This window comes from Otolemur garnettii, unplaced genomic scaffold (genome assembly GCF_000181295.1).
Source record: "Otolemur garnettii isolate 467f Iridium unplaced genomic scaffold, OtoGar3 scaffold00152, whole genome shotgun sequence".
In the NCBI taxonomy this organism is placed as follows: domain Eukaryota; kingdom Metazoa; phylum Chordata; class Mammalia; order Primates; family Galagidae; genus Otolemur; species Otolemur garnettii.
Genome location: NW_003852547.1, coordinates 734720 through 744960, shown reverse-complemented (window position 1 = coordinate 744960; position 10241 = coordinate 734720). Strand labels below are relative to the sequence as shown.

General features: G+C 46.0%; 1 pseudogene; it reads right to left on the bottom strand.

Moving 5' to 3' along the window:
• Positions 1 to 3868: 3868 nt before the first annotated feature.
• Positions 3869 to 4580, bottom strand: LOC100949386 (annotated as a pseudogene).
• Positions 4581 to 10241: the final 5661 nt, after the last annotated feature.

Sequence of the window (10241 nt, the reverse complement as noted above, 5' to 3'; positions counted from 1 at the left end):
GGTCTCCTCTCTCGCGGGGATGGACATCAGCCAAATTGATTTTACCGGAGGGTGAGTTCTTGGGCCCTGGAGGGATAATACAGAGTTGGGGGTTGGGGTCGACAACGCAAGGCCCGAGCAGGCAAGCCGTGGAGCTGGAGTTCCTCGAGTCAGACCTCACTCTGCCAAAGGCACATCTTGTACCTAGAGAGGGAAATCTACTCCGAGGTCAGAGCTCTGGCACCAGCACAAGGACCCAGATCCTGGCCTATATTTCTGCTTCTTCTGCCAACAGGCCCAGAAGACTCTCAAGGACAAATGTCCGGGATTCTCACAACCTCCCCTTCCTGTGAACACAACTCAGGCCCCACCACCCTACTCCCCAAGCCTACTGATTACAGGACAACCTGGAAGGAACCGAACAGGAAGGTACGAGCTTTGGCACCAGTTCAGCGTGGAACCGCAAGGACCAAACACAGGGCCTTTGACTACAGAAAAAAATGGGCCCATTGTCTGCCTTGGTGGGTGGAACCAAACTACAACAGGAGCTGGGAAACCCACTTCTTTGTGCCCAGAGATGAGGAGTTGGCCCTAAAATAAGGTCAGGGTGTGGGGTGAAAGGAATATATGCTTTAAGAAATAGAGGCAATTATGAGAATCTTAGCCCTGGGTTTTGTCTGGTTTCCTCACGTAGCACTCTACCAGGCCTTCTTAGGAGGGCTGGGAAGAGGTGCGGCTCCCCGGAAGGTGGAGGAATGAGGAAGGGGTTCAGCTGCCTCCATCATGAGGCTGTCAGGACAGAAAGGAGCCACTCTGCTGTTTCCTTAATTGCCAGCACAGAAAGAACAAAACACAAACTCAGAGCTATACACCCACCCACCCCCAACAAAGGAAGCAACCTTCCTGCAAAGTGTGAGGACTGGGGCCCTCCCCACCTCAGGACTGCAAGAAATAACAGGAGGAAAAGAGCAGAAAACGCTGAGCCTTAACAAAGACTTCACAGGTGCATCCTCTCCCACCACCAAGGCCTGAGGTACTGATTGCAGGTTGCCAGAATGACTCAGCTTATCCCATAAGAGGTCACTGACCAAATTCCTTGAAGACTAGAGATTCATTCCCTTGAGTTTGATCTGACAGACCATTTAGGTCCTCCCTTCCTGCTTTTGCAAAAGCCATTTCTCTACCTGTAACACCTCTCTTCCCTTCTTAGCAAATTCATCCTTAAACTCAAAGGGCATACCCTCTCCAAGACCTTCACAAGGTTCACAGAGGTACATTGAACATACCACTATTATAACATCACAATGTAATAATCTTTAATTGTTCATCTTTGAAAATTAAGATATAGAGTATGAAAAAGGAAATGACAATCACCCATATTACATTTTCCACCCAAAATCTACATTCAATCACTGCTTAACATTTTGACATATTTCTTTTTTTTTTTAGAGACAGAGTCGCACTTTTTTGCCCTTGGGAGAGTGCTGTGACATCACAGCTCACAGCAACCTCCAACTCTTGGGCTTAGGAGATTCCCTTGCCTCAGCCTCCCAAGTAACTGGGACCACAGGCACCTGCCACAACACCTGGCTATTTTTTTTGCAATTTGGCCAGGGTTGGGTTCTAACCTGCCATCCTCGGTATATGGGGCCAGGACCCTATCCACTGGGCCACAGGCACTGCCCATTTTGGCATTTCTTTCAGTATCTTTCAGCGTAGCAGACTATAAACTCCTGGAATGCAAAGACTACATACATGTTTTTGCCCAGTCCTTATGGTTCTGAAAACCAAAAGTCCAAAATGGGTCTCTGGAATAAAATCAAGACACTGATTTCCTGTAGAGCTTTCAGGGAAAGCCCCCTTCTTTGCCCTCTCCAGCCTCTAGAGGCCACCCGCATTTCCTTGGATCATGGTCCCCTTCTATCTTCAAAGCCAGTAGTGGCCAGTGGAGTCCTCCCTCCATATGATTCTGACCCTGGCTCTTCTGCCTCCCTCTTTATCCAGAATCATCTCTCCATTCCCAGATCCTTAATTTCACCACATCTGTAAAGGCTTTTTGGGGGAGTGAGGGGGAGGGTGTTTGTTGACAAATAAAGTAACATTAAAATGCTCTAGGGATCAGGACATGGACATTTTGGGTGGCCATTATTATGCCTAACACAGGTCCCTTTTATACACTTCACCCACAGCAAACGTTTGCTTTGCCTTCCTTCTGTATCTCTCACTTTCCTGTCTTACCAATAAGCATGAGCACAAACTCTGAGGTGAAACACACCAGCTCTGCCACCAACTGGTTTGATGGTCCTGGCCAGTCACTTTGTCTCCCTCAGCCCCATTTCTTGTCTGCAGCACAAGGATGACTCTTACTCCATCAGGAACCAACGCAGTTCCTAGAAGAATAAATTAAGATGTGTGAGGCATCGAACCCAGGGCCTGGAAACTGGTGAGCCCTCAGGGGACGACCCTCCCCGTCCCTTCCCTCCACCATCCATGTCCTCAACCTCACCCATCTCCTCCTCTGTCACCAGTCTCTCCAGGGACTTCCTCGGTCTAACCTACCATTGAGCACAGAAGCCACACTCCCCATTCTCTTGTGATTCTGCTGGAATGTTCTTGAGCATTCAAGGCAGCCCACTACATTTATAGAGAGAGATCTGCTTTAAAAAAAAAAGAAGGCCTTTTTAACTTTTGATTTTGCATTCTTCTGTTTTTATTTGCCTTTTTGAGAATTTATGTCAGATTAATATAAGGGTAGAAATGATTAGGTTACACTGTTTGCATCTGTTAGGTACAGTTCAAATTATAGTTAAGCCCTTCACCCAGGGGGTGTTTTGTGTACACTTACACTGCGCCCATTAGGTGAGAACTTACCAATCCCCCTCCCTCCTCCTCTCTCCATTTGAATTTAACTGTGCTTTTCTCTTATGTGGGTATGTAGCTGTTTATCTATTGATTTCATATTAGTATTGAGTACATTGGATACTTTTCCATTTTGTGATACTTTACTAAGAAGAATATCAACTGTGATACTTTTCACCTCCATCCAGGTTAATACAAAAGCTGTGAAGTCTCCATCTTTTTTATAGCTGATTTTTTTTTAATTTCCAAATTTTATTTTATTTTCTGAACACTTTTTTTCTTCTTCTTTTTTTTTTTTTCTTGCAATATCCCCTGATTTTAAAAACTGCCACCATCATAAATCTTCTGGCATTTCTTATACCGTGTTTCCCAGAAAATAAGACCTACCCAAAAAATAAGCCCTAGCAGGATTTCCATGCATTTGTTAAATATAAACCCTAACCTGATAATAAGACCTTGTGATGGGCGTGGCTATGTAGCATATCTGTATAGCCATGCCATGCATTTCAGTGCAAAGAGGAAGAGACATCTCCTAAAAATAAGCCCTAGGTGTCTTCTTGAGAAAAAATAAATATAAGACAGTTTCATCTTTGGGGAAACACCGTACCTGTACATGGCCCCTTTCTTTCCCAGCTCTGACCCATCAGCCTGAATTTGACATATCAATTAGCTTTGTCCCTCTAACCTCTGGGAGCAGGACTGGACTCTTCTTGAAGCTGGAACTAGTGTTGGAGTCCAGTCCACCTCTTCTTTTTTTTTTTTTTTGAGACAGAGCCTCAAGCTATCCCCCTGGGTAGAGTGCCATGGCATCACGCTCACTCCAACTCCTGGGCTCAAGCGAGTCTCCTGCCTCAGCCTCCCAAGTAGCTGGGACTATAGGCGCCCACCACAACGCCTGGCCATTTTTTGGTTGCAGCCATCATTGTTGTTTGGCGGGCCCGGGCTGGGGATTTGAACCCGCCACCTTAGGTGTATGTGGCTGGTGCCTTAGCCGCTTGAGCCACAGGCGCCAAGCCGAGTCCACCTCTTCTTAATTCTTCTTGCTCTTGACTTTCATGGCCTTCACATCCAGCACACTCTGGGCATGTATTAGCTGCTTCACAGAATCAAACACAAGGATTCCGGGCAGCACGATCCACAGGGAGTTCATGAAGAGGGAGTTCAGTAGAGGGGATGACCCAGCTCCCCATGCTGGAATCCATGGTGGTACTCTGTCAGGAAGTACAGTATGTCCCCGTAGATCTGGCCCACAGAGACCACAAGCTGTAGGACAAAGCAGAAGGGTTGCTGGTAGAGAAAGGTGATCACCACTCACAGACTGAGTGGTCCCCACAGTAAAACTGTGATGGTTTCCATGCATACCATGAAGTTGTCACCCAGGATGTATAGGCTATCTCCCTTGGCATATTCTTTCCAGAGCTGGGTTAAGAAGGCTTGGTCTCCAGAAGGTCTTCATGGCAGAGAATGAGGACCAGCCCTCAATAGTCAGGTGAATAAACCCACACACTGCAAACCAGCACAGTGACAGTCACCGCCAAGTCCCCAGTGGGACAACTGCAGCGCAACTAGACAAATGCCATGTGGTCATAACTAAGACCCCACAGACAGAGAAAAGGCCAGCCAGGAGATGTCAGGTGGAGTATTCATTAGGTACAAAGTTATCCAGCCTTAGGTTCTGAGGCCAGTATGGGTGTAAGGGGCCAGCATTGGTGGTCATGTCTTCTCAGGCTGATTGTTGGCTGCCTAAACCATGATTACAGCAGCGTCTCCCATGAGCTCCCAGCAGAATAGAATTTTATGGTACACATACACCACAGCTGATTAATCCACTCATGTGTTGATGGGCACTTGGGTTGATTCCATGTCTTGGCAATTGTGAACTGAGTTGCTATGAATATTCTAGTGCAAATGTCCTTATGGTAAAATGATTTTCTCTTCTGGGTAGATACCTAGTAATGAGATGGTGGGACGAATGGAAGGTTTACTCTTAGCTAAAAAGAAGGCTTTTTATGTTCACCTAAAACTTGGCCATGCGTCCTCTTAACTTACACCAATCCCGCCCCTGCCCTGTTGTTTTACACATGCATTTCCTTCTTCGCCCTTCTTCAGTCTTTCTCTTTACGCCTCATAAATTAGGACAGTAGAGAGACCAAAGGAATGACCTGGGCCACAAGAGGGGATTCCTTTCACAAGATGAAAGCTTTCCTTAAAACAAGTGCTTTCCTTTGGCAAGACAAAACCTATTTGTGACGCCACCCTGAAGCCTGTTTCTAGGATGGGCTTTCAGCAAAACCATTTTGCTCAAAGACACATTCCTAGACCCCCAGGAGACAGTAACTGTGACAGAAGCTGCAGCCACTCTGGGTATTACCGCTGTCCAGGAAAGGTATTTTCACAGAACGCTGTGCATGAGTTACTGCTCCCAATCCTTCCACTCCTGGAAGTTAAGCCTCCCCCCTGGCCATTTCCACCTCCAGCTGGCCTGCCAGGGGCTGGAGAACACCTCCCCAGCCTAGATGACCAGTGTGCCCCTTCTCCCATTATGACAAGAGCTCACACTAACGTCATGCTCACTGTGTACCAGGCACTATCCTATAGGTTTTATTTGTAGCTATGGTCCTCACAAAAATTCCTGTGAGCATTATCGTCCCCATTTTTACAGATTTAAAAAAAAACAGGGTGGAAAAATTAAGTAATGTACCTAACATGGCCCAAGTCCATAATTTTTTTTTTTTTTGAGACAGAGCCTCAAGCTATTGCCCTAGGTAGAGTACCATGTCGTCACAGCTCACAGCAACCTCCAGCTCCTGGGCTCAAGTGATTCTCCTGCCTCCACCTACCAAGTAGCTGGGACCACAGGCGCCCGCCACAATGCCTGGTTGTTTTTTGGTTGCAGCCGTCATTGTTGTTTGGTAGGCCTGGCTGGATTTGAACCCACTAGCCAGGTGTATGTGGGTAGCACCTTAGCAGCTTGAGCCATAGGTGCCAAGCCCTAAGTCCATAATTTAACCTCTTCCTCCACCCTATCTGGGCAGAGGATGCCCTAAGACTTCTGAGGTCTCCTGAATGACATCCACCTTCCAGAATGATTTCTGCACCCTCCACTGTCAGGACTGGACAAACAGCATTTTGTTTCCTATCTCACTGTTCACTTGTGTACACCTGTTCCCTAACACCACACTCACGAGTGCTCAGCCCCTCATAAACGTTTGCCAGGTTCCCATTCTCAGAAAAAGTCACAGTTATTGAATTGGCAGCTATTTGTATAGTCATTCTTTGACCCTAAAAGGGATACACCAGGGAAAGAAAGTAAAATGAGAAGGAATTACGATGGCAATTCCCTGGAATAGTCACAAACAGAGGGGAGAAGATTATGAATCCTGAAACAGTCATAAAACACACCCAGATTTTGTGGCGTTTGAGCAATGGCAGCCCCACTGCCTTCCTTCCATGCCTGCTGGCCTCTGACTTCCTTCTCACTCACCTCTCCTGGCCTTACTCACTCAGACCAATATTACAGGCCTGGGAGCAGGGGCCAGACCAGAGCACCCAGCACTGAGCAGTAGGGGTGGAGGAGGCAGGAAAGGGAGAGGACTGTTCCCCGCACAAAGGGCCTGACTCACCTGGTACACTTTCCCTGGGCGGGGGATGGATCAGTGACGGGGCACACAGGAGTTATAGCTTAATAAATTGTACTAAGGAGTTATAATTCCTTGATTCTGTCTGACTACGAGCAAAGGAGCAGGTGTGGAAGGCATCACAGCTTTTCTCATTTAGAAACCCACTGTCCTAGGCGGCACCTGTGGCTCAGTGGGTAGGGCGCTGGCCCCATATACCAAGGGTGGCGGGTTCAAACCTGGCCCCAGCCAAATTGCAACAAAAAAATAGCCAGGCTTTGTGGTGGGCACCTGTACTCGGGAGGCTAAAGCAAGAGAATCACTTAAGCCCAAGAGTTAGAGGTTGCTGCTGTGAGCTGTTTGACACAATGGCACTCTACCAAGGGCAATAAAGTGAGACTCTGTCTTTACAAAAAAAAGAAAAAAGAAAGAAACCCACTGTCCTTCCCTTATCCCTCTGCTGGATTGCATTCCTCTGTCCATAGGTCACTTATTTACTGAGTTGTGTTCCAGGAAAAAAAAAAAATCACAGTTGCATTCCTTAAAGTCCCAAGCAGTGAGTTCAGTTTCAGTGTCTGTCAAGCTAGGTGTGGGTGCTCACATTTGTAATCCCAGCACTTTATGAGGGGAGGCAAGAGGACTGCTTGAGGGCAGGAGTTCAAGACCAGCCTGGGCAATACAGCAAAATCCTGCCTCTACTACAAAAAAAAGAAAAGTTAAAAAATTAGCTGGACATGGTGGTGGGCACCTGTATAGTCCCAGCAGTTACTTGAGAGGCTGAAGCAGGATGAGCACTTGAGCCCAGGAGTTTGAGGCTACAGTAAGATGAGATCATGCCACTGCACTCCAGCCTGGGAAACAGAGTGAGATCCTGTCTCTCTAAAAAGAAGTGTATGCCATCTTACTGATGACCAAGCACAAATTTATTTATTTATTTCCTTCCTTCCTTCCTTCTTTCTTTTTCTTTCTTTTCTTTCCTTCCTTCCTTCCTTTTTCCTTTTCTTTCTCTCTTTCTTTCCTTCCTTCCTTCCTCCCTCTCTCCTTTCCCTTCTTTCTTTTTAGTGCAGAATAGGTCAGGCACAAATATTTAAAAGGCTCTGCAGGAAATAAGGAGCCTCTGTACCTACAAATAAGAGCCTTTGTACCTACAATGCCTTTGGGCACCACTGAGCCACAAAGTGAAGAGGAGGGAAACTGCGCTGTGCTGGGGACCTTTATGTTAGCGCCTCCTCACAGCCACTGTCCTTCTACTCTAAGACATCGGGTAACTTGGCCCTCATCTCAGAACTAGTAAAAGATCCTGAACCAGAATTCAGACCCACATATTTCTGTATCTAAAGCTCCTGTTTCACTCCATATCATTGTAACTACCAGAATTCTGTATTTCTGTATTCTAACAGAAATAATTATATGAGGCTTCAGTGAAGACACAGGATCTGAAACGGGCCTCGGGATGAAGAACCATTCAGCAGGCTGAGTGGGAAGGCGAGAAGGGTGTTATGGGAAGAAGGAAAAGACATGAGAAAGTGAAACGTGTGTCATCAGGTCCTTCCAGGTAGACGGAGGGAATAGGCTGGGGCCAACACTATGGGGGCCTTGAAGGGCAGCCTAACGAATGTGAACTCTATCCAATACATCTGTGGTACCCAACCCCAGGGCCTTGGACTGGTACCTCTCCATGGCCTGTTAGGAAAGGGGCTGCATAGCAGGAGGTAAACAGCAAGTGAGTGAAACTTCATCTGTATTTACAGCTGTTCCCCATTGCTCATATCGCTGCCTAAGCTCTTATAAGACAAGCGGCTGCATTGGGTTTTCATGGGAGTATGAACCTTACTGTAAACTGCACGTGCAAGGGATCTAAGTTGCAGGCTCCTTATGAGAATCAAATACCTGATGATCTGAGGAGGAGATGTAATGCACCTGATTCTTCCCAAAACCATCACCCCACCACCACTGTCTATGGAAAAATTATCGTCCGTGAAACCAGTCCCTGATGTCAAAAAGGCACCCCTGCTATACATGATAGGAATCACTGTGAAGCTTTGAGAAAGTCAGAAACATGATACAAAAAGCATTTCAGGAAGATTACTCTAACAATATTAGGCAAAATAACACAAGGAAGTGGCTTATAACTTTGGCAACTCACTATAAATACCTGGAGGATTTTTCTCCTTTCCTTTTTAACTTTTCATTTTGCAATAATAATTTTAGACTTTCAAAAATGTTCCTAAATATTAGTATTTTAGATAAACACAATACAATTACCAAAAATCTATAAATTAATGCAGGCATCATACACTGACCTTATTCAAATTCCATTCATCTTCCCACTGATGCCCTTTCTTCGCACCAGGACTCAGTTGAGGATCACATGTTGCATTTAGTTGTTTGTCTCTTTTGTTTCCTTTAATCTGGGACAGTTCCTCAGAACTTCTTTTTATTTTCATGACCTGAACACTTTCGAAGCATATTAGACAGTTATTTTGTAGAATGACCCTGAGTCTGGACTTAACTAATATTTCCTTGTGATTAAACTCAGGTTACACAGTTTGGGCAAGAACACCACAGAGGTGATGCTGCCCCTTCTCAGTCCATCACGTTAGGAGGCCCAGGATGTTGAGGTCTCTGAATACTGGGGATGGTAACTCTGAGCGCTAAGCCCCACTGTGCATCCTCAACCTACCAATGCCTGGGCCACACCATAGACCAGTTGAACCAGACTCCCTCAGGGCAAGGCACAGGTGTTGGTAGGTTTTAAATGCTCTAAGGGGGGCTTGGAGTACTCCCACTGAATGGCCACAATGTAGGAGTGTATGGCACATATTTTGGGTTCAGGACACAGCTGCAAAAGGGACTCTACCTAACAAATTCATATATTGTGATTTGGTTGTTTATACCCTCACATTAACCTGAAATTTTTTTTAATTATATTAATAAATGCCCTAAGGGGCCAGCACAGTGGCTCACACCTATAATCCCAGCACTTTGGAAGGCTGAGGCAGGAGAATCACTTAAGCCCAGAATTTTGAGGCTGCAGTGAGCTATGATCACACCATTGCCTGGGCAACAGAGCAAGACTCTGTCTCAAAAAAGGAAAAAAAAATGTCCTAAGGGTAATTCTAATCAGCATCCAGGGTTGGAAAGCAACAGCTTAGACAATGAAGATTAGAATTCTAGAAATCAGCTAGGAAGCCATCCTTTTTGTCTCTCTTTTTAAAAGAACATCCAGTTCCAGGCACAAATAAATACATCTGGACTTTGGCATGGACTCATGGCAGGAGAATGGGGAGGCCAAAAATCCCCTGATTGAGAAAGCGAAGGGTGAGTAGGCTGCTGTCCAATAATAAGAGAGGCAGGACACTAAATAAACTGTCCAGCCCTCCGGGCCTAGGTTCTCTCCAGACCTTAGAGAAACTTTTGCTGCAATGAAAGCACAAACCATTTAATCTCACTACCGTAAACCAGACATGAGCTCCTAATTGCCCCTGACCGCGAGGGAATTATGAACCATGTGATATGAACCGACGACCACATATGTAAAGATGCGCACTTCCCCATACGCTGAAGGAACAATTCACAGAATCCAGGTCAAAAGTACACGACCTCCCTCAAACTGCTCTGCCCTCCCCACTTGGTCTTTTGTCCTTAATCTCTTCTGAAGAAAGTAAAGACCCTGGGGAAAATTTCATGAAACAGGAAAGTGTACACATCTCCTGCTACCAGGCTGCTGAAGCAACAACACACTGTGCTCAGCTTCCTTAGAGTTATTTTCCTGGGGTTTTCATA